We start from the raw sequence: 27989 nt of genomic DNA, 5'->3' as shown, positions 1-27989 counted from the left end.
TGTTCTTTTAAAAAAATAAAATGACCAGCGAGAAAGCTACATAAAATTCCAAAGAACATGAACATACTAAGTGTTTGATAAACCCATGGACTTAAGTAAAGATTTACTATTTTATAGAAACTACTGTTAAAATCATAAAGCAGTCTTGCAAAAATTAGATTTATCAATGTTGCACTGAAGCCAACTCTAATTGTTTTGAGAGAGCCATTGCTTAAATTTTCAATGTGAACATTTACAGCTTAGTAATCAGTGATCACTAAAATGCAAGATTTGATTTATTGTTTTACTCATTTCCTAGAATCAAGTAAACATTAACAATACATATTAAATTTAAACGTGAGTATTTATGTGTACTCCCATAGAGTCTGGCTGTCAAACATATACCAGTACCTATATTGTTTTTTATGCACTACTTGAACTCAGCAGGAATGCAATAGAGAGTTCAGATTATGAAGTCATTATCACATTCAAGTCTGGAGGCTTTAGGCTAATAATAACTGGTTATTTGCATAGAACTTTAAGGGTTCAAAAAGCTTTACATCATTTATCTCATGTGAACTTAACAGAACTCCAGGTTTAAACCAACATTTGACTCCAATGTTTACATTATAAAACTTCTCAAATGTACACTGAATTTTAGAAAGCCATTCTTGACTATCAGCCTTTTTTCAATATTATATTCCAAGATTTTCCTTCCTTTGTTGTACATTTTAACAAATCCTTGTACATTCCTTCCTGTGGTTCCTTAATACTGCAATCTTTTTGGCTACCTGAAGTTTTGTTTTGTTTTGTTTTTTTGCCTTGGTAGGTATAGGTTTGGGCAATGACATTTTTTCAGTTTGAAATTTGTCTCAGGAGACAATTAGAAGATTATATTTTCACTTTGCCCTCAGATTCTAATACATCTAGGTAATTGTTTTTCTTTAAAATCACTTTTTGAAATATTTCACCTAGGCTTTCTTGTATGGTATTTGTTTTTGAGAAATCTGAGGTTTTTAAGTTAGTGTTCCTTAATCAGATCTCCATCATTTGTTTTTGACAGCAAACAGACTTTGTTCGAATATTTCTTGTTTTACTATGGAATCACTGAATTCTAAGTTATCAATTACATAAATGTTTCTACCTTCTGTTCTAAGCTACTTATTTTCCTTTTTTCTTTCAGAGTTATCATTTCACTTGCTATATTTTTCACAGAAGTTCCATTTCTTTTTCTTTTTTTAAAATTTCATTTATTTAAGGCAATGGGGTTAAATGACTTGCCCAAGGATACATAGCTAGGCAATTATTAAGTTTCTGAGGCCATATTTGAACTCAGGTCCTCCTGACTCCAGGGCTGGTGTTCAGTGCCACCTAGCTGTCCCTCCATTTCTATTTCTTGTGAAGTTCTCTTTTCTTAAAGGTTTCACTTAATCTACAGTATTTCTCTACTGTATTTGGTGTTTTCTTCATATTTCTTGCCTTAGTTCTTAGATTGGGACTTTGTACCAGTAGAAGTCATTTCTCCTTGACGCAAATGTGTATGATTTATTTATTAGTGTCTATTTGGTTCTGGATGCTACTGATGCTAAGCTACTGCTTGGGAGGATAATTACTAGGCCCCCATCCTTTGCCTTAATGCTAGAGTTCTGTTTCATTCACTCTCTTGGGTGGTTCATTGTAGGTATTGGCCTCAATCTGTCCCTGTCTTCTTTCCCTAGCAAAATTCCCAATAAGGAGATGATTCTATCCATTTTTATAGTCCAAACAAGCCCAAGCCAATGTGGTGGAGATTACACTCCTCTTCTGAGACTGCTGAAACACAGAGACACTGTCTCTTGCTATGGTTCTCACAGCAAAGATAAAATCCTGTAATAATGTATTAGTCAAGAGTTGAATGTAGGCACTCCTGATTCAAAAGACAATTCACCAATCTCTTTACCACACTGCTCTTCATATCGTATTCAAAAAGAGATCATTTCTATACTCATTCCTTCAATTTATTTTTCTTGATTATTGATAGACCTAGAACTTTTAAATTATAGTAGTAGTAATGAATACCTATGATCTTATTAAAAAGGTTTTTAGTGTTTCTCAATTAGAAATTTAGATAATTTCTTTTTTCTCATATTCAGATTCATTTATTCCAATTTTTAAGTGATTAAAATCTTTATTATATTAGTGCTGCACTTTGACAAGGGCTTTTTCTGCATCTATTGTGATTATCATCATTATTTCTAACATAAATTGCCATGGTAACAGGTGGATAGCCAGCAACAAAGTCAGGAAGGCCTAGATTTGAGTCATGCCTCTAATATATGCTGGTTATGTACTCTTGGCAAAGTCTATTAACTTCTTGATACTTCTAGGCAATTCTCTTAAGAATGATTGTCTAAAACAATCTCTAAGGTACTAAACTGCAGAGGTTGAAAAGATTTGACATTGCAATGAAATCACAGGTCTATTCCCTATCACATTTAGAGTTTTCCTATTTCCAAATCATCCCTGCATTCCAGATGCTCCCCTCAGATTTCAGAATAAAAAAGAGCAAATGCTCCATTAATGCATTCTTTATTTATATATCACTGAAACTCTTTCTTTTAACTTGTCACTGTTCTAAATAATACACGTAACAAGATTGAAGGGTGAAGTTTCACTTCTTTCCCTATATGTTCCCTGAAGCAGCAACATATTCATTTCTTAGGTATATAAAGGTGTTTTATGAAGCAAAAGATAGGATAGTACAGGGAAGAAAGGTGTAAAGGAGAGGGTAAGGCAAGAGGACATAGAGCTGTAGATTATAAAATTCAGTTTACAAAGATTGATCCTGGTCATCCCTGATCAACTTGATATATTGACTGGCTTATTTAGATCCTCAATCCTGAATATACTCTCCCCTTCCCCACCACATCCTCCAAAAAAAAAAAAAAAACACCAGTAAGAAGTTCTTGTCTTCTAGCTGGCTTCAAAGCTGGTTACCGCAGGTCTCCCTCATATGATGTTGTAGTTCTGCATGGTTTCCTGAGTGAAAACTTTTCACCTGTAAATCCTACTTGTCTCTTAGTTCTATAACACATAGAAACAATAAGACACTTTAAGGCAGTTTAGTCCTTTGTTCCACTTATGCTATGCAGGTAATAGGCCTTACATAGAGAGCTTAAGCACTCTCTGAGTCGGGACTATTATCTCACTCCATGGCTAATTTGTCTTCTAGCTATGAAAGTGCATTTCTAGATGTGCTAGAATTTAATTCTATACTATTGGCTTATCTACAGTGACAAAAACTGGCTCCCAAAGGCCAGTGTAGATTGGACATCTATCCTTAATCTTCAGTTAAAACTAATCACTATCTATCTATCTATCTATCTTCATATGTGTGTGTGTGTATATATGTATATATACAGATATAGATATATTTTGGGATTAGTTAGAAGTAATTGAACTTGTTTGCAGCTCTTGCCCTTGGGTGGATCACAAAAACTATGTGTTGTTACTATAATTACAAACTAAGAACTGATGACTACATATTAAAGTCTCACCTCAACCCCCATAAAAACAAGACATGGTCATTTTTGCCATTAACACATGTGTGTGTGTGTGTGTGTATCAAGTATAATTCAAAGTCACAGATCTAAAAGCAAAATAATTTTGAAATTAAATGATATAGAACAGAGGACATACATTTCAATTTAATGAAAACATCAAAAGCATAAGAGAAAAAAATTTTAGCTAAAAATATAATAATTTGAATCTGAAGGAAAGAGTCTACCCATAGAGAAAGGATATTATAGAAAGTCCAACAGTTCTAACAACAAAAATTAGTTCCTTTCAGGGTTTATCCTGGGCCCAGTAAGTCTTTGTGAAACTGTGAAGAACTCAAAGATAAATGTAGCTTATATTCTGAAAAATACTACTGAAGAACTCAAAATTTTGACAGACTAGATCAAATATCAGAATATGAGGAAGATGAGAATAAAGACTTTAAAACCTATACAAAGTTTCTAGGACCTAGAGGGATACAGATATGCTGAAAATATAGTTGGTAGCTCTGAGACTTTTGGTGTGTTTAGTGAACTTTAAAGAAAAAAAGGTAGTTTCTGCTGTAAAATTAAAGAAATTGACAACATTGACTGATAGGTTACTACCTATGTAGTATCTAATTAGAATTAAAGATCAAGCAATGAAATTTTCAAGATGATCAAACTGAAGAAAAACCCAATACTGAACTTTAATCAACATCCAGACTTCACTCTCCATTTTTTAAAGATTTTAGCATATTAAAATCCTGATCAGTATATCTTACTAGGACTCATTCAACACTGTAACCTGACAAAAATCAATTATATGATCAAAGTACATACTTCAGTCTGCTGCTTTATTGACCCTGAAGAATGGTACCCCATATTATAAACATTCACATGTATGACAATATGTTTTAAAAAAAAATTTAAACAAGACACAATAAAAGTTAAAGGTTCTTGCTAAGATTAGGAAAATTCTAATCAGTTGGCAGCATTCAGAGTATTCAATATAAAGAGAAAAATATGCCAAAGATTGTTTATGTCAGGAAGAAGGTCTCAGAAAAGGGAAGTTACAGATTAAGGGGAATGATCAGTTGTCTTTTAGAACAAATATTTATGCTGTGAAATTGTAAAAAAAAAACCAAAATATATTTTAAAAAATGGTTAATGGGAAGACAAACTGGTGAATCCTATAGTCCTATCTAAATAAAATACTCATTTATACTGGAGGAGAAATATCTAAAAAATAATAATGAGAAATCCTTTGCTGACTTAGAGAATAGAGGATACAATTCTCAAATAAAAGAGTAATTTGGAGGGATAATGGACATTTTCTAAGTTAAAGGGGCTTTATCTGTGTTACAGTCTAAGATTAAAAGATACTCATTGGTATACTGACCCATGGCACAAAAAAGCTAGTTAAAATTGGATAAAGTATTAGAAAATAAATATGTCTGTGAGTAAATATCTTGACTAGGATCAATTTGGTTAGTTGCAAGGATAAATCTAATATTAAATATTTGGAATTTATTTGAACATCAAGGCTTATCTTCTTTAGAAGCTGATATTATTTGTGTCAATTAGGTATGTAAGTATGTATTCTGTGCAGTGAAATTACAAGAAATAACTTGTATTTATAATTAATTCTATTAACAAAATAACTCCTTGTATGCATCTTTAGATAATACCTAGGAGAGTACTGAGTAAGACACACCAATTCTTAACTCCATACATTTCACTGACTTCTCTCTGTGTCTAGAACTCTGTCCTTCCTTATCCTGATCTCTTGACTTTCTTCAAGTCTGCCAAAAAATACAAAAACTCAACTTTTTTCAAGAAGCTTTTCCCAATCCCCTTTAATATTCTATGGATTAATTCTGACTCATATCTATTCCTATTTGTACATAGTTTTTCATGTTGTATCCCCCATTAGATATTGACCTTCTTAAGAACCAAGCAGTTTTGCCTTTCTTTGGATTCCCAGAGTTTAACACAATGACAAATACATGTTGTTGTTGAATCATTTTCAGTCAGTTGAATCAGTCTGACTCTTCATGATCTCATTAAGGGTTTTCTCAAAGATACTTGGATTACCATTCCCCCCTCTCAAGATCATTGTATAGATGAGAAAACTGAGGCAAATAGGGTTAAGTGACTTGCCCAGGGTCACAGAGCTAACAAGTGTCTGAGATTAAATTGGATCTCTGGAAGCTGAGTCTTCCTAATTTCAGACCTAGCATTCTGCTCTCTGTGCCACCTAGCTGCCCTAAAAAGGGAAGAACAGGTCATGCCAAAATAACCTCATTTTCTTTTATGGAAGGTGAGTAGATGAGTAGTTCAGGGGAATGTTGCAAACAAATTATCTTGGTAAAGTGTCTCATACCAACCTCATGGACAAGATAGAGAAGTATGCACTAACTAGACAGATTAAAAAATACTGCAGTTATTGAACTCAAGAGAGTCATCATTAATGATATTATTTAAACTTGGATAAACATCTCTAATGGAATCTCACAAGGATCTTTCCTTGATTCTGCGATATTCAACATTTTATCAATGATTTAGATAAAAGAAGATGATATGTTTGACAAATTTGTAGGTGACAAAGTTGGCATAGATATAAAACATACAAGATAAAAGTCAAGTCCCTAAAAGACCTTGAAAATATAGGATGGGATGGACTGAATAAGATAAACTTCAGTAGGCACAAATTCTATATTTTAATGGGAAAAAAAATCTACATTTTAGTTCAAAATCCTACTTCACAAATACAAGGTGGAGGAGACACAGCTAGAAAATAGAACCGAGGCACCTTAATAAGCTTTGTAGTTGATATGGAGACAAAGAAAAAGTCTAAAACTGTCTGTGGGGTCCCTACTGGGGAAACATGTAATAATGCAGACACTTTAAGCAGTGATAGCCATGATGTGGATTGCCTAGCAAAATTTTAGCAGTAAAGGTCATGAATAATGTGGGTTTCCTAACAAAAGCTTCCATCAGTTAAACCCATAATAAGGTGAAGAATCTCTTAGCATTGAAAGCTATGAATAATGTAAACCAAGATTAATGTTGATGAAATGAAAAGATAATGATGACTGGGACATGACAATAGTGACCAGCACAAGGCCCTGCATGCCTGGAACTCTAACCAAAACAGCACTAATATGGCACCCAGGTGTCTGGGAACCTAGCCCAGTGATGAGCAGAGTAAACCTCAAAATATCAGTCAATTCCCCCTAAAATACTCTATAAACTATTCCTCCCTTCCTCCCAACAAAAGGAAAAATATGCCAAAGATTGTTATGTCAGGAAGGTCTCAGAAAAGGGAAGTTAAAGATTAAGGGAAGTTATCAATTGTCTTTTAGAACACATATTTAATTACAACAGGGATACAGGGAGGTCTTTGTGGGAATCTCATTGCCACTCTAGACTGTCCTGATATGAATATCCCACTTTCACTATTAAACTAATCAATCTGGAGCTCCACAACCTATTTCTTCAAAATTAAATTGAACTCCTTATTTGAGGGAGTCTTGAATATCCTTGTGGGTTTATTTCTAAGCAAGACACTATCCTTGGTTTCTCTAAAAGGAGCAAGTGCCTAGAATAAGGTGGGTTTGTTATAGTGCTACCCTACTCTGCCCTGATGACCTCAGGAATATCATGCACAGTTTTGGACGTGACATTTTAACAAATACAAAGATCCATTTAAGCTCTTCTAGAAGGCAAGAAAACTAGACATCATACCATATAAAGACTTGGTGAAGGAACTGATATTTGGTTTGAAGAAGATGAAACAACAGATTAATGATTAGAAGCATCTGAAGGACTATTATGGGGAAGAGAGATTAAATTTTGCTTAACCCTATGAGGTGAACTAGAAACACAAGATAGTAATTGTAGATTAGAACCAGCAAAAGGGAAACATTCCTAGTAACCTGTACTCCCCCCAAAATGGAATGGGCTACCCTAAGGGAAGGCTGTCAAGTCAAGGCTGTAAAATCACGTGGTCATTTTGGAATTGAACTTTGGCAATGGTGTCAAACTCAAAGAGAAAAAGGGGCTAAACCATACATAAGAATCCATATACAGGACACATAGTCATTTTAAACTAATGTCAATCTATGTTTTATTGTATTTCATTTATTTTCTTAAATATTTCCAAATTACATTTTAGTCTTGTTCAAAATGCACTGGCTTAGAAGATCTATGAGGTACACTACAATTCTGAGTTTCTGGGCACGTTTCTTTTATAATTTTAAAGGGCACAGAAACTTCAGTCATTTAGTCTGATATTCAATCAAGAGTCCCAATATTACAAGATGTACAAAAGAAAAAAGTAACAACAAAAGTCAAAAGTTTTCATACTTGAGGAATTCTGCATCAGGGAAGACTCATTTAATCCTTGAGAGATCAAGAAAGAATAGCCTACAATCATAGAGAAGGATACTTTATTCCTACTAGACAAATTTTTCTTCTTCCTTCTAATATGAAACTAAAGTTGCATTTCTCCCTAACTTAAAAGTTTTTATGTAATGAAAATGAATTAGAAATAGATTAAACTTTTTATAAAATATCTATAATTATAAACTTTCTATTAAAAATAAAAGTACTTTTCCTTTATAAAGCCCTTGTGCATGGATTATAGAACCTCTGCATGCTAACTAGGCTAGTAGCATCTCATTTTACTTAAACCCATTGTTTGTTTTTTGCCAATTTTCCCCCAACCTGATTTTAATTTAATCCCTGCTAAATAGCATTCATATTGATTTTTTTTGACTTACAAATCATTTGTTCCTTCCTCATTAACAGAACTACTTTTGCTCACTCTTCCTCTGAATTTTGTTGTTAGATAAAAAGATGTAAGTCTTTTTTTTGGGAGGGGGGGATCCACTCCTAATTAGCTACATTATCCATAAAGCTTTTAGCAACCAGGTCTGGTTTACATTTCCTATTTTTTTTTTTTAAAAAAGGCATTCCAACTATTATGATTTTAAAATCTAACCTTAAAGCAATTTGTTATGGTCAGCATTTGAAACTGATTGTTTTAGCAATTTTTGTACTTCTAGAGCTAATTTTAACTTTCCTGATTATAAAGCACCCCAGGGATGTTGGCATGAAGGTCGCTGCTGTTATACACCCTTGTATTCTATTGTAAAATATTCAAACAGTATAACAAAGGAAGTTTTGGATCTCCAAAGTAAAAACTACAAATCACAGAGTAAAAACATTTCTTTAGACAATAAATATGTAGGCTTTTGTCTAAATCTCTTTCTTCAATTGAAATTGTCTAAAATAATTAGAATAAAGAGGTTTAAAATAGAATTATTATCCTTTTGAATTTCTGATAAAATGAACTGGGCAAGAGTAGTAGTCAAATCAAAAGTCAAATGACTATAAAAATTATCTACAAAGGTATTTTTTCGATTTATTTTTCTAATAACTACAACTTGAATCCCTGACCAATAGTAAGGTGTGTTTGTTTTATCAAAATCTTTAGCAAGATCTTTTGATCATAGCACCATAATTGAAATTTCATACTTGAAATTCAATTGTGAATAAATTACAAAACTACAGCTCAAGGTATAGAGTTTTATAATTAAAAAACTCTGGACCCATTTTATATGATTTTACAATTTAAACCATCTTTAGAAAATACAATAAAACCTCATTATAATTCTAACTGTGAATTCTGAATGTGAATAATTGAGGCTAACTAAAGTTTATCTCTGCTAAATAATCCTTTCTTTATGGACAGTAAAATTTAATAGTGTTAGCAACATCAAAGGAAGCAACATAATCAAGAAAACAAACATTTTCCCAAGTACTTCCATCTTCTTTATAAGGATCATTAACATTAATAATATATTCTAATTAGAAATAATTTAAATAAATTCATTAAAGAACAAAAGCAAAGATCTCCAGTAAAGAACTACTGTTGACTGACCTTGTTTAAGTTACTGAATGTACTTAAAAATAAAATTTTATTTCTTCTAGAATATTTTCATAATTCAAACTTTTTGCTACCTCAGAACAACTCTTCCTCTAGTTAAAATCTATGATGAAGCCCTGCACATCACAGAAACCAATAAATGTTTGCTGCTTGCTTAAAAATATTGCTAAAGGGGCCATTTAGAAAAAAAAACTGGATAAAGAATTATATTTGGCTTATTTTTTAAAATTTATCTTAAATTCATATACTTTTTTAGTCTGATTCACCGCTTGATACAAAAATAAATGCTTAATAATTGATGACTGACTTTAGAAATTACTTTGCTAACCTTTATGTTTCTTTAATTTTATAAATAGATGAGAATTTGTATAGTAGCTAAATTAATTTAGGAAAGGAAACAAGTTGTTTGGGTACTATGAAAGTTCCTATGTATGATCAGAAATTTGATTTATTTTTATTAACAATAATAATTAGATAAACAAAATACTAATATATTATGTAACTTACTGGAGAAAATTATTAAAATTAATTATAGTTGAAAATATTTTATCTGTATATTAAAATTTAATTCTTTAAGGTTCTTTTCACAGCTGTAAATACAGGATTCTACAAACATTTTTAAAGTTTGCTTTTAAATTTCAAATCTTTTAGTAATATCTTAAGCACACAAAAATAAATATTTATTGAAGTTCTGAATATCCAATAATTAAAAATCAAGAATTCCTGACAAAGGAGTATAAAATATTTAAATTAGTACTATAATTGTTACTATAGTAGTAATTAAGTAGCCAGGGAAAAGTTCAAAATTTCATTTTGCAGTGGATTGATTGATTAGTTTAAGCAAAAAGCAGAACCCATCAATGAATTATATATATCTCACAAAAGAAAAAGAAAACAGCTTTAAAATGTTAATTATAATTGTGAACTTACTGTGATGAATGTAATCAGTCTTGTGTCATCACTGTTGCACAACCTACACCAGAAAACAGAGACATCAATCAGCTAAGTCATTCAGGTCAAAAAATACACAAAGTCTGAGTAGTGGGTAGGAATAAATAGGTTGTTGTGTTAAAATGGTTCTATAAAAATCATATTAAAAATTCAGGCAAGGGTGGCTAGGTGGCACAGCAGATAAAGCACCGGTCCTGGAGTCAGGAGTACCTGGGCTCAAATCTGGTCTCAGACACTTAATAATTACCTAGCTGTGTGGCCTTGGGCAAGCCACTTAACCCCATTTGCCTTGCAAAAACCTAAAAACAAAAAAAATTCAGGCATAATTTTCAGAAAATAAAATATTTCCATGGTACAAATAAGTAACCATCACTATGAATTAAAATAAATACTTTCCATTATGTTTTGTATTATAGAAACGCTTTGGTTGTGTTTATAACTAAAAAGGAAAATACCAACACCGAAGTTAATAAACTACAAAGTAAATTACTGAGTGATTTTATAATCTTTTATGTATTTGGTAAGAGAAAAACCACAGAATCACACCAAATGGAAGTTACAAACAGATCAATGTAAAAAGTAAATGTCAAGTTTTATTTATAGGTATATGAGAAGTTGTTATACCAAGAAAAATGGCTTTTGCTACTAGTGGCACTAGGGTCACCATTTGAATTTACTCTGAATAAAATGGAAAAGAAATGGAGAAATGCAGAAACTGTTGAGCCAACTGAACTACGCAAGAGCCTAAAATGAAAAACTATTGAAACAAGTTATAGAATATGCTCTTTGAGTCTTTTATGTATACCTAAGAGAAACATTCAGATAGTTTCTTGTAATTTCCAAAATTTAAATAGAATCACTTGCCTTCAAATCATTTAGTTTAAGGATAAGGACTTGAGAGGCAGCTAGGTGGTACAGTGGATAGAGCATCGACTCTAGAGTCAGGAGGACCTGAGTTCAAACCTGACCTCAGACATTTAGTTACCTAGCTGTATGATCTTGGGCAAGTCACTTAACCCCATTGTCTTGGGAAAAACGGATAAGGACTTGACATGTGTTTTCACTGGCTTAAAGAATTTCAAGGTGAAGAAATAACCTTCTTTCAATCCATTTCTGAAAACATATAGTGTGATAGAGAGCTGTCGAGAGGATTGAAAATTTAACTCAAAATATATTCCCCACATTATTACCTTAAGAAAGAAATAAAAAAAAATATCACACAACTTAGGAACCATGACAAGGACAAGATGAGTGCAAAACTGATTGAGGATGTGTCATAGTTAAAAACTTATAACAGGGGAGGCTAAGTGGCCCTGGAGTCAGGAGGACCCGAGTTCAAATCCGACCCAGACATTTAACTGCCTAGCTGTGTAACCTTGGACAAGTCACTTAAACTCATTGCCTTGCAAAAACCTAAAAAAAAATAAAACAGCAGTTTTCATTGAAAATTTGGCAATGCAAAATAAAATTTTAAAAAATCCCAGAAGGTATATAACTCATCCCTTGGAGTCATCACTGCTGGATGGATGTTATTCCTAGCACAGAGACTCATTTTGACTCCAGAAGGGGATTAGAAGGAGCCAGAAAAATATTGTCTTTTTTGCCTGTGAATCTCACAATAGTGATTCTCTCCTCCCAAAATTCCATACCAGAAGGTATAGGAAATTAGGACAAGGGAATCTATGAGTTAGAAGACACTCCATTTGTGCTATAAGCCCTGTCCAGATAACTCCAGTTGTTGCCTATGATAAATACTTTAATAAAAACTCTGGTGTTATACAAACCAAAAAAAAAAAAAAAGAAAAAAAGAAAAAGAATCCCAGAAGGTAAAGAAAGAGAAGATTTGACAATGTTACCTACTTCATATTTGGTCATCACAATAATATATCTAAAAAATTACTTAAAACTAGTTACTCTTTAAATCTTTTATGTAGTAGATAGTATCCCCTAGATGATAACCATATTCTCATGAATATCATGAGGATACTAGTAAGGGACCAGAATTACCCACTTTTAAAATTAGCAACAATAGTTTATAAGTTTAAAAGCTATCTTTAAGATAAATCCTTATATGTGGATTCTATTGACTCATCTTCCTTATATGGAACATAAACTTAGGCTATTTTTCTAGAGAAAGGCATTTCCAGTATCATCCACTCTTTCATCTAGTCACCCCATGATCAACTAGTTAATATTAACTGCTTTATGAAATAGATTCCTATATTAGCATCATCATCATCATCATCAATCAACTTGTTGAAAGGCAACAATAGTGCCATGGATAAAAGGTTCAAGTCTTGTCTCTCATGTACTAGATATGTGATATGAAGAAGTAACTTGACCTCTCAGTATCTCCAAGCAGTTCTCTTAAGACAGAGGTTAATCTTTTTTTCATTTTAAAGATTTTATTTATTTTGAGTTTTATAATTTTTCTCTTAATCTTGCTTCCTTCCCCCCAACCCCCACAGTAGGTAATCTGCCAGTCTCTAAATTGTTTCCATGGTATACATTGATCCAAATTGAATGTGATGAGAGAGAAATAATATCCTTAAGGAAGAAAAATAAAAGTATAAGAGATAGCAAGATTGCACAATAAGATATCAGGTTTTTTTTTCCCCTAAATTAAAGGTAATAGTCCTTGGTCTTTGTTCAAATTACACAATTCTTCCTCTGGATACAGATGGTATCCTTCATCACAGACAGTCCCAAACTGTCCCTGATTGTTGCATTGATGGAATGAGCAAGTCCATCAAGGTTGATCATCACCCTCATGTTGCTGTTAGGGTGTACAATGTTTTCCTGGTTCTGCTCATCTCACTCAGCATCAGTTCATGCAAATCCCTCCAGGCTTCCCTGAATTCCCATCACTCCTGGTTTCTAATAGAACAATAGTATTCCACGATATACATATATACCACAGTTTGTTAAGCCATTCCCCAATTGAAGGATATTTACTTGATTTCCAATTCTTTGCCACCACAAATAGGGCTGCTATGAATATTTTTGTACAAGTGATGTTTTTACCCTTTTTTAGCACCTCTTCAGAGTACAGACCCAGTAGTGGTATTACTGGATCAAAGGGTATGCACATTTTTGTTGCCTTTTGGACATAATTCCAAATTGTTCTCTAGAAAGGTTGGGTGAGTTCACAGCTCTGCCAACAATATATTAGTGTCCCAGGTTTCCTACATCCCTTCCAACATTGATCATTGTCCTTTCTGGTCATATTGGCCAGTCTGAGAGGTGTGAGGTGGTAAGAGGTTAAACTTTTTGATGTTATGAATCCCTTCAGCAACCTGTGGACCCTTTCTCAGAACAAGGTTGTTAAATGCATAGGATTATAGCAGAAACCAACAATATTAATACTGTACTATAAAAAAAAGAAAAAGAAATTCATAGGACCCAGGTTAAGAACTACTGCTCTAATATTATAAGAAAAGAAAATAATTCATTTGCATTCTTGGGAAAATCCTATACTGATGAAATCACAAGTCTTGATCAAAAGAGATGATCTGTTCTATACTATACTCCGTGGTACATAACAAATCATTGGCCCTTAAGAGTTTTCAAAGCCAACTGGGGAAGAAAGAAACAATGAAAGGATAATTAAAGGGATAAATTGAATAGGAATGCAACAGGAGTTCAGAGAAGGGAGAAATCAATGTTTATTCTAGCATATCTTAGAAACCTTCCCAGAATAATGGGGCATGTACTGGGACATATTTACTAGATGACTTCTCTAAACTTCATTTTTGATTATAGTTGTATGGCACCAAAAATAGTGAATTTGAGGTTAAATGATCAAAAACATAGCAGAGGTCAGGAGGAAGAAGTGTTTCATAAAGGAAAATAGCAAAAAAAAGGTAAGGAGGAAGGGGATTTAGGGATTGCTGAAAAGAGAGAAAAAATGAGTCTGATTATAGAAAAAGTTATACTGGGGAGCACTAGAAAAAAAATTGGATTCTAAGAAAGGACCTGATTTTGGACAACCCAGAAATTAAGCCAGAGTTGTTCAACCTGATCCAGTCTTCAAAAGATAGTCGTGTGGGTTGCTGTGCAGTTGACATGATGAAAGTATGTCAAAAAAAAATAAGCCTGATGAAATACATAAGATAAATTCACGACAGGGAAAAAAGTTAAAAGATCTTAATGATTCAAATGGGAAGTAGCAAGGGTTTGAATAAGGTGATAGCTATTTAAGGAGCAATTATCAGGAAAATAATGACAGGATTTGTTAACTTCCTTGGCTTAGGTGATGAAAAAGGATACAGCATCAAAGATGATGACATTGTGTCACTAAAATGAAGAAAATGTGAATGTTAATTAGTAAAACAAACATTTTCTGTTTTGGAGATGCTAGGTAAACTTGAGATAATGGCAAGATATCTAAACGGAGATGTTTTCATTTGCAGTTGAAAATTATGGACAAATTGTATAATAGAGATCTAGATTAGAATTAAAAAGAAATTTCTCCTCATAGAAGTGATCCTTCCTCATAAAAGGCAAGAACATGAATAATTTCAGCAAAGAGTATGACAAAAAAAAGAATCCTGGAGAAAAACATAGAAAGAAGTTATGATGAAAGCTAACAACAAAAGGAAATTGAGTTGTCATTAGAAAACTAGAAAAAAAGAGTGAGAGTTCCAAGGAAGAAGGGGAAAAAATAAATTCTCTGAATAAAAGTACAGCTATTTTGGGTGAGGAAGTCTCCTTACTCAGCATGGCGGAGAGAAGACAGGCACAGTTCTAAAGTCTCCTGATCTCTTCCCCATCTATCACATGAAACAAACCTCTTAAAAAAAATCCGAACCAGGAAACCCAGAAAGAAAAGCCAGGAGAGGAACATCTACCTCAGGATTTGTCTCCCGCAGCAGCCTTGGCTGAGTACAGGCAGGTGAGTCTGAGCTCCCAGGGAAGATCAAGCCAGACCAACAGCTGAATCGGAACCGGGAGTCTGAGGGCCCGAGAGCTGGACGGGCTGGATCAGCGGTGGGGCTGGACGAAGGGGGCTTGGGTCCGCAGGGAAGCAGAGGCGCTGGTGTTGGGGCTGTCCCCCTGGAGCTTGGGGAAGGGGCTGCTGGGAGAGGTCTGGTGCAGGACAGCTGCGGACACCATCCCTGGGCTCCTCAGGTCTGAGAAACTGTGAGCCCACACCTCCATTGCACTGAGGCCTCCTCCCAAACAAATGCAAATTATTTCTGCCTCAGGCCCAGGTGTGTGAGCAAAAGAACCAGCCCAGCTGAGGAATCACCTCAGGCCAGGGTAAAGCCCACCATTGAAGGCAAAAGAATTCAACAGCTCCAATTCCCTCCCTCAAGCAAAGGGAGAAGGCCTCTCAACCAAGGTCACAGACACTCCAGAGAAAGCAACCAGCACCTCCTACTGGCCAGCCAGAGAAACTGCACTCAGTAAAGCCTTTAGCGATCCCAAGCCCAGGTGAACCAGCCCCCCCCCCCCAACTCAAGGTCTCAGTGTAATGAAGAAGGGTCAGCGGAAAGGTGGATCCATAGAAAAATTCCTGGAAGAGAAAGACCCCAACTCAGAGAGACCTGGAACCTCAGAGGAGAATACAATCTGGTCTCCAGCACTTAAAGACTTCCTTGAAGAAATAAGGAAGGAGTTTAAAAATCAACTGGAAAATTTGGGGGGAGACAATTAATACCTTGCAACAAGAAAATAAAACCTTAGAAAGTAGAATTGGACAATTACAAAATGAGAACAATTCTCTCAGATCCTCAAATGAGCAAATGCAAAAAGAAATTAATTCTCTCAAAACCTCAATTAGTCAAATGGAAAGCTCTTTCAAAAGTAGAACTGACCAACTGGAAAAGGTTAATGAAGAAAACTCCTCCCCCCCAAAAAATAATGGGAGTCTACAGAAAGTAATGACTCCACGAGACAGCAAGAGTCAGTTAAACAAAATCAAAAAATAGAAAAAATAGAAGCAAATGTGAAATACCTCATCAACAAAACCACTGACCTCGAGAATAGATCGAGGAGGGGCAACCTGAAAATTATAGGACTTCCTGAAAACATTGAAGAGAAAAAAAGCCTGGACTTAATATTACAGGATCTAGTGATGGAAAACTGCCCTGACATCATCGAATCAGAGGGCAAAGTAGTTATTGAAAGAGTACATCGATCCCCACCAGAAAAAGATCCTAAAATGAAAACACCAAGTAATGTTGTGGCCAAACTCCAGAACTATCAGATAAGAGAAAATCCTGCAAGCAGCCAGAAAGAAACAATGTAAATATCAAGGAGCCACAGTAAGAATCACGCAGGACCTGGCTGCATCAACTTTAAGGGATCAAAGGGCCTGGAACGAGATATTTTGAAGAGCGCGGGAGCTTGGAATGCAGCCAAGAATCTACTTTCCTGCAAAGCTGAGCCTTCTCTTCCAGGGAAAAAGATGGACATTTAATGAAATGGAAGAATTCCAAAAATTTCTGATGAAAAGACCAGAGCTAAACAGAAAATTTGGATATCAAACAGGAGGTTCAAGAGACACATGAAAAGGTAAAAAAAAGGGGGGGGCAGTAAAAGGAAAAAAATGCAATCCAGCAAGTTGAAACTGGCTATATCCCAGCATGGGGGGGGGGGGGGGCAGAGACTCTCATAAATAAATCCTGAGAAATGTACCTCTAACAGAGAGAATATACATAGACAGAAATGATGGACATCCATGACCTATCCATGAGACTGATATCTAATGGGATGTAACTAGCTTTAACTCCACTGGGGAGAAAGACTCTAATAACTCTCAGGAATTTTGACTCTATTCAACAGAATATACTGAACTAGAAGGGACAGACACTCAGAATTTTCTATGACTTAGATAGAATGATCTAAAAAAATTACACTACCTCCCTAAAAAGGGGGACAGGAAAGAGATGGGAGGAGGGAGGGGATTGAATGGGACAAATCTCATTACACTAAGAGGTACAAAAAAACCTATGGTAATAGAGGGGAAGAAGGGAGTAGAGGAGAAACACCTGAATCTTCTTCTCATCAGACTTGGCTTAAAGTCAACATACACATACTCAGTTAACTTATAAAACATCTAACCTTTCAAGAATTAAAAGGGAAAAAGGGGGGGGGACAGAGAAAGGGAAGGGGAGTGGAGGAAATAAGGGGAAATAACAAAAGGAAGGGAAGGGAACAGGGAAAGGGGAAAGAAAGGGGAGGGTGTGATATAGGAGGGCAAACACACTGAAGGGGGTGGTATTCAAAAACAAAATATTGGGGAACATGGATAAAAGGGAGGGAAAGGGGGGAAAAATACAAACAGAGGGAAGATAGCACAGAGGGCAATAAGAATTAGTAATCATAACCTTGAATGTGAATGGGATGAACTCTCCCTTAAAACGTAAGCAAATAGCAGAGTGGATTTAAAACCAGAATCCTACAATATGCTGCTGACAAGAAACTCATTTGAAGCAGAGAGATACATATAAAGGTAAAAGGTTGGAGCAAAATATATTTTGCTTCAGCTGAAGTAAAAAAAGCAGGGGTAGCAATCCTTATCTCATCCTTATCTCAGACAAAGCAGCAGCAAAAATAGATAGTGTTAAAAGAGATAAGGAAGGAAACTTTATCCTCCTAAAAGGTACCATAGACAATAAAGTCATTTCAATATTGAATATATATGCACCCAGTGGGACAGAACCCAAATTCTTAGAGGAGAAGCTGAAAGAATTATAGGAAGGCATAGACAGCAAAACTCTACTAGTAGGAGACCTCAACCTCCCGCTATCAGATCTAGATGAATCAAATCATAAAACAAATCGGAAAGAAATTAGGGAGGTAAATAGATTGTTAGGAAAAATTAGATATGGTAGACTTATGGAGGAAACTGAATGGAGATAGGAAGGAATATACCTTTTTCTCTGCAGAAATCAAATTACTTTTTAGCTAACTTCTGTCAGGTCTGTTCTTACCTGGACTGTTTCTGTCTTAGTTTGTCTTCCTGGTTTATGAAATGCTCGAGAAGGAATCCCTGTGTTTGTAATTTATGTAATTATTTAAGGTTTCTGAAGCATTTCATATAAAATATCTCATTTTATTTTCACAACAGTCCTATTAGAATATATACTTATTACAAATGAGAAAACTGAAGCTAACAGATGAAATTTGTCCATGTCAATGAGCTATTGTCAAATAGGCTTCATTCCCATGTCCTTTGATTTCCAAACTACACTTTGGTAATAGGCCCATGGCCTGAGTGATCTTCATAAAAAGAACCCCATAGAGGCCACTAGGTGGCACAGTGGATAGAGCACTGACCCTGGAGTAAGGAGTACCTGAGTTCAAATCTGGATCAGTCAATTAATAATTGCCTAGCTGTGTGATCTTGGGCAAGTCACTTAACCCCATTGCCTTGCAAAAAAAAAAACTGAAAAGAAAGAACTCCATAACTCCTTTGTTCCTTCTGTTTTCTTTTTAAAAGGAGAATAATCTTCATATTGAAAGCATAAAATGATGAAGAAATTGAAATTTTAGGTTGGTAAGGAGAACAGTGTTGCTCTAAATGGGTTCAAGGTATGCATCTCTTCTACATTCCATACCATGGTATTATTGGAAGAATTTTCAGATGACTGTGATTCCTGAGGAATTTTGGCAAATAAGATAGTAACAGATAGTAACCACAAGAACAGAAATAAGAAAAAGACCTGGTTTTTAAAATGGGAAAGAAAATGGATTGCAAAATTCTGGGATAATTATTAAATGCATGACTTGTGAAATTTACAAATGGAAGCAATCATAACCAGTAAACAACTTGCATTCAAAACTGTTAAAAACAAATCACTAAGAACAAGTTCACAAGGGAGAAAAATGTGAAGCTCAAAACTTGCAAAAAATTTTAAAAAATTCTTGAAAACTACTATTGTATGTAGTTCAAAAATAAATATATAAAATATTTTTAAAAGAAAAAATCATTACATAAACATTTCATTTTCTGTTTACTAAACAATGAGTTCAAGAAATATGACTGACAGCCTAAATCTAGATTTTAACAAAGGATTTGATTCAAGCTTTTATAATATCCTTTTTTTTTTTTTTTGGTTTGCTTATTTTTCTGTAAGACAATGGAGTTAAATGATTTCCCCAAGGTCACACAGCTAGGTAATTATTAAATGTCTGAGGCCAGATTTGAATTCAGGTCTTCCTGACTCCAGGACTGGTGTTCTATCCAATATGCCACCTAGCTTTTATAGTATCCTTAAGGAGAAGAAAACTGTAAACTGGGAGATTACCAAGGTAAGTGAACTGAGAACTAAATGAACTACTAGTTCCAATGTTTTAATTACTGAACCAATATCAAGTTCATCTCAACAATATTTACTAAGCATCTACTGCATATAGTGTGAGGTTCTAGTATCAAAAGACAAAAAAAAAGTTATATTCTACTGAGGAAAATAAGAATAAGTAAATACAAGATAATTTGGGATGGAAAGTCTATAGTGGTTTGGCACAGCACTCTGTCCTCAACTCCATCCTGCTAGAAACTTTGATTGTAGAACTTGAAGGCACTGATGGCATTATTTATCAATTGTACATGACAGAAATCTGGGAGAGATACATGAAGGACATGAAAGTACAGAATTAGGACCCCCCAAAATATGCTGAAAGTATGGGCTCACAGTGAGTCATGATAGGAACCCATGTTTTCTTATTTCAAATAAAGTACTCTCTACTATGACATGTTGCCCAGCCCTAATTTATCTCATTCTTCTGTAATTATGTTCTTTCTGTTCCCACATTAGAGCCCAAGATGCTTGAAAGCACATTATGTCTGTCTATTTACATTGTGAGATGGTACCATATAGAAAAGATATTTTAAAGTGCATGCTAAATTTAATTAAAGATAAATATAGCTCAGAACTCACCTTCACAATAAATAATGGAAGATACAAAAATCTGAAAATGGCAGGGGAAAGAACTGAATTGGGAGTCTAAGGACCTTAATTTGAATCCTAATTACTACTACTACCTAACTTTGGCTCAGCCACTTAATGTCTTTGAAGCTAGGCTTCCTCATCTCTGCTCAATGAAGGAAGTCAAATGATGATTTTTAAGGTTCTTTCTGGTTCTTGATCTAACAATCCCAGTCCACATGAAAAGCAGTAATTTTGAATGTAAGTTGGATGAATCACTAAGATGCTGTTGCTACCTCCCCTCCCCAATAAAATAAACAAACCCAAAAACCTAATAATTATACCATAATTAAATATTAATTTATTTAATTAAAAGAAGGCTAATGTTTTTCTAGGACAAGAAGTAGAGTTCTAATATTTTCTGTCATCTGAAAACATTTAGATTCTCGATATTCTATGAAGAAACTTGAAAACATGAGCATATTCAAAAAGGACAACTCCCCAAAACATTATAATATAGTTTTTAAAAATGTTGGAAAGTCTTGCTGAAATCAAGAATTACTATATTTGTAACATTTCCTAAACTATTAATCTAGTAACATGCTTTAAGTGAACTCAAAATCAAACTATTTGAGGATAACTGACATAACACAGAAGGAATTAGAAGATTCAAGGAGAAAATCCTGGTTTTCTTTAAGTACCTGAAGGTCTATTTAAATGGAAGAAAAATTACTTAGATATAGAAGATGACTAAACAATCAGGAGAAATTGCAGAGATATATCAGTTCTACAAAAATAACAACACTCCAAAAATGGGAGTTGTCTAAAAGAAAAAAAATGACTATTTCTTGAAGATAGGAATTCACCATCAGTTGAGGTATTCAGACAGTGGACAAATGATATTTGCAGAAATGTTGCATAGGTTTCTCACATAGAACTTTGGAATATATAGCATGGGAGGTCCCTTTCAGCTTTAGAAATTCTTTGAATAAAATTTTAAATATTAAATAACAATACAACACTTTAAAATTTTAAATATTAACAACACAACACTTCATCTTAAATATGTTAGTGAAGATAATCAATTATTTTAAGATGCCATCTCCACAGAAGTACTCTTATAACACAAACTCTGGATGAAGTAAAATTTTCTTCTTCATAGTGCCAATTCTGTGCATGATTTACTAAATTGCTCACAATTTTATGAAGAAATATACATGAAATTTAAATGACAGAGGTAAAAATTATACATTTCTTAAAACTCATAAAAATCTCAAGTGGTTTTTATAACTAAATGGCTAAGTTTTCTTTTTAATCAGCTGCAAACTAGAAAATTTATTCAAATTATACTTATAAAAAGTAATGTTACATTTTATGTAAATAGAATTTAAAATAACATATTTTACTACATATTATTTTCCTACTAAAATTGGATTTTTTTTATACAAAGAAAATCCAAACTATAATGATCCCCAGTAGGGGCTTCCCAATTTAAACTCTTGCCAAAAAAGAGAAAGTTTAATTTCCCAAAACTTGCTATTAAATTGTATATTTCAGAATTTCTAGCAGTTATTATGTATTATCATTGGTTTTACTTTGTTTAGAGTTTAGAGAAATTAAAGTACAATTTCAGCTCTTCTGATTCAAATCTTGCCATTCTATACATTCCTAACTTGAATTCTTTAGGAGACAGCTTCCCCAACAGAAAAAGTAAATAGTCCAAACATGATGTTGGGCAACTACTGCTACTTACTATGGGGTTGGGATAGATGGAGTTATCTCAAATATCACTTGGAGAAAGTTCAAGAGAGGTAAAGCCAAGATATTGGACTAGCAGGTAGTACAGCAAACTCTCACCCTAACTCAATCCCAGCAAAAGTCTTCAAAACAGAACTAATAGCTCAGGAAATATCAAAGTATATTATTTTCTGACCAGGAAATCTCAGGAAATATTAAAATTAATCATTTTTCCTGCCTAGATTGGCATAGGGATATGTAAAGAGAGATTTGGGAACACTGGGAATGGGATCTGACCACTGAAACATTCTAGCACTCATGGAGAACCAAGACTGGGCAACATAGTAATATAAGGTACCAAGCTTCATTCAAGGTGCGGAACAGGTAGCAAATGACCAACTTAAATTTCTCATTATCCAGTTCCAGGTCACATATTTGAGGAACAATGAAAGAAGGAATCTGTTGTCATGGGTGAGACTCCATGTTGAGAAGTGTTAGGCTATATACTTGGCAAGAAACAAGTTCAGAAGCAAGAAGTGACCAAAATGGGGGAAAATAGTAAAAAAAATTCATCAGAAAAGGCAGAAGATGGTTGGTATTTAAGTAATGCCAGGGAAGACTTTAGTTAAGAGTATTGTAAAATCTATACCAGAGTCTTATGCTGATATTCTATCTATGCAGCAACAGAGAAACTACATAAATGAGACAAGCTGAAAGAATGTCAGGATTACTTAACAACTTGCTAGTCTGTAATCAAGATACCAGTTGATAAGAGGCAGAATCAAAATGATGGAGCAAAATAAGGGACTCATCTGAACTCTTCCAAATTTCCCCCTAAGCAACATTGAAATAATGCCTCAAAATGAATTCTGGAGTACCTTCACCACAAAAGTACAGGATGAAACAATTTTCCAACCCAAGATAACTTAAAAGGTCAGTAGTAAGGAATAAGAGGAGATGGAAGCAGGAAGATTGGGAGAGATGGTGGTTAGAAACAAAGCACTTCTGAGGAGGGACAGGTGAAAGGAGAAAGATAGATAAGGTGGTAGGGGAAATAGGATGGAGGAAATAAATACACAGTAATCATAACTGTGGATGTCAACAGTGTGTGCTTATCTATAAAATGGAATCAGATGACAAGAGTGAATTAAAAAATAGAATTCTGCAATATGTTTATAAGAAACACATGAAGCTGAGACACAGAGTAAAGAGAAGAGATTGGAGCAGAATACATGATGCTTCATTTGATATGAAAAAAGCAGGGATAGCAATCACGATCTCAGATAATGGAAAAAGCAAAAAATAGAACTAATCAAAAAATATAATCAGGGAAACTACATTTTGATAAAAGGCACCATAAAAATGAAGTAATAATAGTAAATATGTATGTACTAGAGTATATTACACAGTTAAATGAGTTAGTAAATAATAAAACCAGACTAGGGAAAGAAATCAACTTTCTCCTCTCAGAAGTGGAAAAATCCAACAACAATCACCAAAAAAAAAACTCCAAGAAAGCAGTCAAGGATATAAACAGAATTTTAGAAAATTTAAATATGATAGACCTTTGGAATAAACTGAAGAGAATTAAAAGGCCCATAACTTTTTCTCAGTGGAACCAAGCCTCTCATAAAAATGTACCATATATTAGAGCAAAAAAACCCCTACATAACCAAATTCAGAAAAGCAGAAAATGTAAATATATCCTTTTCAGATCATAATGCTAACTAAAGGAGTAAAAGAAGAAAAAGAAATGAAAGAAATTAGGATTGGACATGAAGTACAAAATTACCACTCAGTTTACTGATTATATAACATACTTGGAGAATCCTAGAGAATCAACTCATTAAACTATGTGAAATAACTAAACAACTTTAGCAAAGTTGCAAGATATAAAATAAACCCATATTCTTTATCATCAGCAGTTCTATATATTGCAAAATCCAGCAGCAAGAGATAGAAAGGAAAATTCTAGTTAAAATAACTATAAAATTGTGGTATATTAGTATGTGATGAGGTACTATTGTTCTGTAAGAAATCAAGAATGAGTGGACTTCAAAAGACTTGCATCAACTAGTGCTGAATGAAGTGAGAAGAACCAGAATAATATTGTATACATTAATAGCAACACTGTGTTATGATCAAATATATGGCGAGCTTACTTCTCAGCAATATAATGATCAAAGACAAATCTAAAGGACTTGTGATGAAAAATACATCCACATCCAGAGAAAGAACTATAGTTTCAAAGCAGACCAAAGCATATTATTTTCCATTAAAAAAATTGTTTTATGTTTTGTTTTATCCTCTCATGGTGTTTTGTTCTACTACATCTTTCATAGCATGACTAATATGGAAATATGTTTAACATTTTATATGTGTATAATATCAAATTACTGTCAAGGAGAGGGGGAAGGTGGGAGACAATGTGGATCTCAAAATCTTACCAAAAAATGAAAAGTTGAAAACTTATTTTTGCAAGTACCTGAAATAATAAATAAGTTTTCATAAAACAAAATAACTATAGACATTATAAAATACTTGGGAGTCTACCTGCCAAGGTAAACCCAGAAACTTTATAAAGACAATTACAAAATTATTTTGATGCAAATTAATGCCAGATCTGAAACAAGTAGAAAAATACTCATTGTTATGGGCAAGTCATGTCAATATGATAAAAATGGCAGTTTTAAATTAATTTATTTTTTCAGTTATATCTCAAATTATAAAAATGATTTTATAAAGCTAGAAAAATAATAACAAAAGTCATCTGGAAGAACAAAAAGTCAAGAATATTAAGGGAATTAACTTAAAAAGTGAAAGAAGATAGTCTAGACATACCTGATCTCAAACTGAAATAAACTGGTAATAGTTAAAAAATAGAGTGACGGCGCGCGCACGTGCACATACACACACACACACACACACACACACACACACACACACACATAAACACAAATTGCTTGCCTCCTCAATTGGAAAAAAACTTTAAAAAGAAACCAGATGATATCTAACAAAGTCAAAGGGAACCCTAGAGCAATATTTTTGGGATTCATCAAGCTGTGTTTCCCATTCAAACTTTAAAAGACAGCAACAAGGATGTTTTTTCCCATTGATCTCACAAAACATTCTCAAAAACAAGAAGAGAAGACAGTATGTTCTTTTCCCTAAAACCTGGAACATGGATCTCCCAAGGCTATTTACCCCTTTTACCAAAAAAGCACTTGATTGACTTTTATTCCATTTGAGGCCACATAATATAGGTAAAAGATTACATGATCATATCTTTAGACCTGAAAGAGATGTTGGATGTCATCTTTAATTTAACAAATGAGGAAAATGACAGAGAGGTTAACTAACTTGGCCAAGGTCACTCTAAATTTAAACTTATATCCCAAGACTCCAAGTTAAGAGGTAGATTGTTGTTTGTCCTCTGTTATGTGAAGAAGATCAATGGCATCACCCCATCTTATATTTTTATTGGATTTAAGTGAGATAGAGCTGACCAAAGTCATTAGTCTTACTCTCACCTACAGTCATTGAAGTCCAGTGGCAAGACAAAAGTCAGGATGACTGAAAAAAGATCCGGGATGCAGTGGATAAGTAAGTTCTAAGTGCTCCATAGCACCTGCTTCAGTCATCTTCATGGCCATTGGAACAAATTATTCTCATTTGCCCATACTTCACATGCTTGGAACAGTCACTAACTTACCTATGAGGTTACCCTTCACCTGGTTTAGCTCATCTCAATGGTTTACCAGCCACTGTACATACAACAGGTTCTTGGAACCACAAGTGAGATGCTTTTAATCTCTGTGACACCTACCAAGTTGTAATTTGTACCCCACTGGAGAAATTCTCATACCTATGAAATAATATAGAAGTATTTATTGAAAGAATAGAAAAATAGGGAAGGGGAATATATACTACTTTGGGAAAGACATGACATAATTAAGGGAAATGTTGGATATTTTCAATAACACCCAGAGAAGTGCTAATGGGTGACAACTCTGACTTGTGGTCCAGACAAGACCAAAGTGCTCCTTCCTGGCAGAGTCTGCTATGTACAATGATCAGGAATCTTGAGGTCCAAGAAGCAACTGATATTGCTTTGGTGATAACTACACCTTCCTCCCAAGGTTGTTATGAGAATCAAATGATACAATAATAGTAAAATGCTGACAGTGCCCGGAACATATTTGTTGTCATATAAATGACAGCTATAATAATAATAATAATAATTATTATTATTAATTATTATTATTATTATTATTATTATTATTCTGATGCTATATAACTTTCTAGTATACCTTACCTAAACCCTTCTTTTGGTCCCCCTTAGAATTGATATGACCCAAAATTGTTACTACAAATGTGGAACTGAATCCACAATCATTAGAAAGAAAATAGAAATACTCTCTATTCCAAATTGGAAAGTTTTCCTGAATTTTTTCAATCCTCAGGTAAGCTAAAATATGATCAGAGGCACAGTTTTCCATACAGAGATGAGAAAAGTAATGGGCCAAGCCCAAAGTCAAGAATGGACCCTTGGAGGACAGCATTAAGGAAAATTGGAAGAGCCTTCACCATTATAATGTTATATGTAAAGTTCTATTTCACAGTTAGAGCTGGGAAATGAACTTTATGGTCAAATATGAATTAAGCATGTATATATTATGTGTGTGTTGGGGAAAGTTTATGTAATCTTGTTTCTTAAATGCCTGTATACCACTAGTACAGGTTAATTTAGTTTAGAAAACACTGTTTCATTCTCTAACTGCCAAATGCAAACAGTCTTGGTGAAAACATTAGTAGTCTTCTATATGTGAATGTATGTGAGGAAGAGAAGCTAACAATTTCAGTGAGAAACAAAAAGCACCAAAAAAATTAGAGGGATTCATAATTAGGCAAGTTAAAAGATATTACAAAAGATAAAAGTATCTTGAATGTGCAACATTTTTAAATGTTTTAAAAAAATAGAAATTATGCAGCAAGATTCCAAAGAAGAGAAATGGAAAATGTGTAAGTTTTTACCTTAAATATCGTCAATAAAATTTGTATGGCATCAAAAATCTCCAGAGTATTGATATAAGATAAATCATCAATTCCCTACAGAAAAGGTCAAAGGATATACACAAATAATTTTCAAAGAATGCCAGCCGCAAACAGAAATTTGAAAAATTGTTCATGATCACCAAAAGAAAGAAATAAAAATAAAAAAACCTATCCCTTTCAACCATCAAATTAGGATAGAAAGGAAAAGATGGGAAGAATCCAGTGTTGAAGAGACTACAGAGAGCTAATTTATCACTATTAGAGCTTTGAATTTGTTCTACTATTTCTAAAGACTTCAGAATTTTACCAAAAAAAAGCTTTTAAAAATTGTTCATGCCCTTGAACCCAGGAAAAAAACTGAAATTATACCTTAAGTTGATCACTGACAGCAAGAAATGACATGTATATGTATATATATAATTATTGAGAAACATTAAAGTAACAAAAAATGCTAGAAACAAAATACCTATTTAGTGATTGCAGAATGACTAAACAAAATAGTGTGCACACCATGAACAATGTTAGTGTGCACTCCATGTAACAATGTTATTGTACCACAAGAATGACAAAAAATTCAGAAAAACAAGGGAAGACTTAAAAACTGATACAGAACAAAAAAGCAGAGTTCCCCAAAACCATATGCAATTAAATACAAAAAATATAAATTGCAGTAACTGGAAGAAACAATGCAGTTCAGATTAAATACAAAGGACCATATAAAATTAACACATCCTTTCAAGGAAGAGCTAATAAATTAAAAGAGAAGAAAATGGTTGTCAATTACAATCTTCTAAGATGATTTTGTAAGTGTTTTTAAATAATGAATTTTCTAGTGGGATTTGTTTGGGAACTTGTTGGCTCAAGTCAAAATAAATTGGGGGGTAGATATATGTTATGCTAAGAAGTTCTTGGCCCCCA

At 33.8% G+C, this 27989-nt stretch overlaps 1 protein-coding gene across 21 annotated transcripts in view; it reads right to left on the bottom strand.

Annotated features, from left to right (window-relative positions):
- Window positions 1-27989, bottom strand: part of BAZ2B (bromodomain adjacent to zinc finger domain 2B) — a 341329-nt gene that overhangs the window by 245407 nt on the left and 67933 nt on the right. For all 21 annotated transcript variants that reach the window (XM_074215885.1, XM_074215897.1, XM_074215888.1 and 18 more), the window contains exon 2: window positions 10381-10423. The gene's annotated coding sequence lies outside the window, so the exon portion shown is untranslated. The remainder of the gene's footprint in view (window positions 1-10380; window positions 10424-27989) is intronic.

The sequence above is a fragment of the Macrotis lagotis genome, chromosome 1, assembly GCF_037893015.1.
Source record: "Macrotis lagotis isolate mMagLag1 chromosome 1, bilby.v1.9.chrom.fasta, whole genome shotgun sequence".
In the NCBI taxonomy this organism is placed as follows: domain Eukaryota; kingdom Metazoa; phylum Chordata; class Mammalia; order Peramelemorphia; family Peramelidae; genus Macrotis; species Macrotis lagotis.
This window is presented reverse-complemented; position numbering and strand designations above follow the sequence as displayed.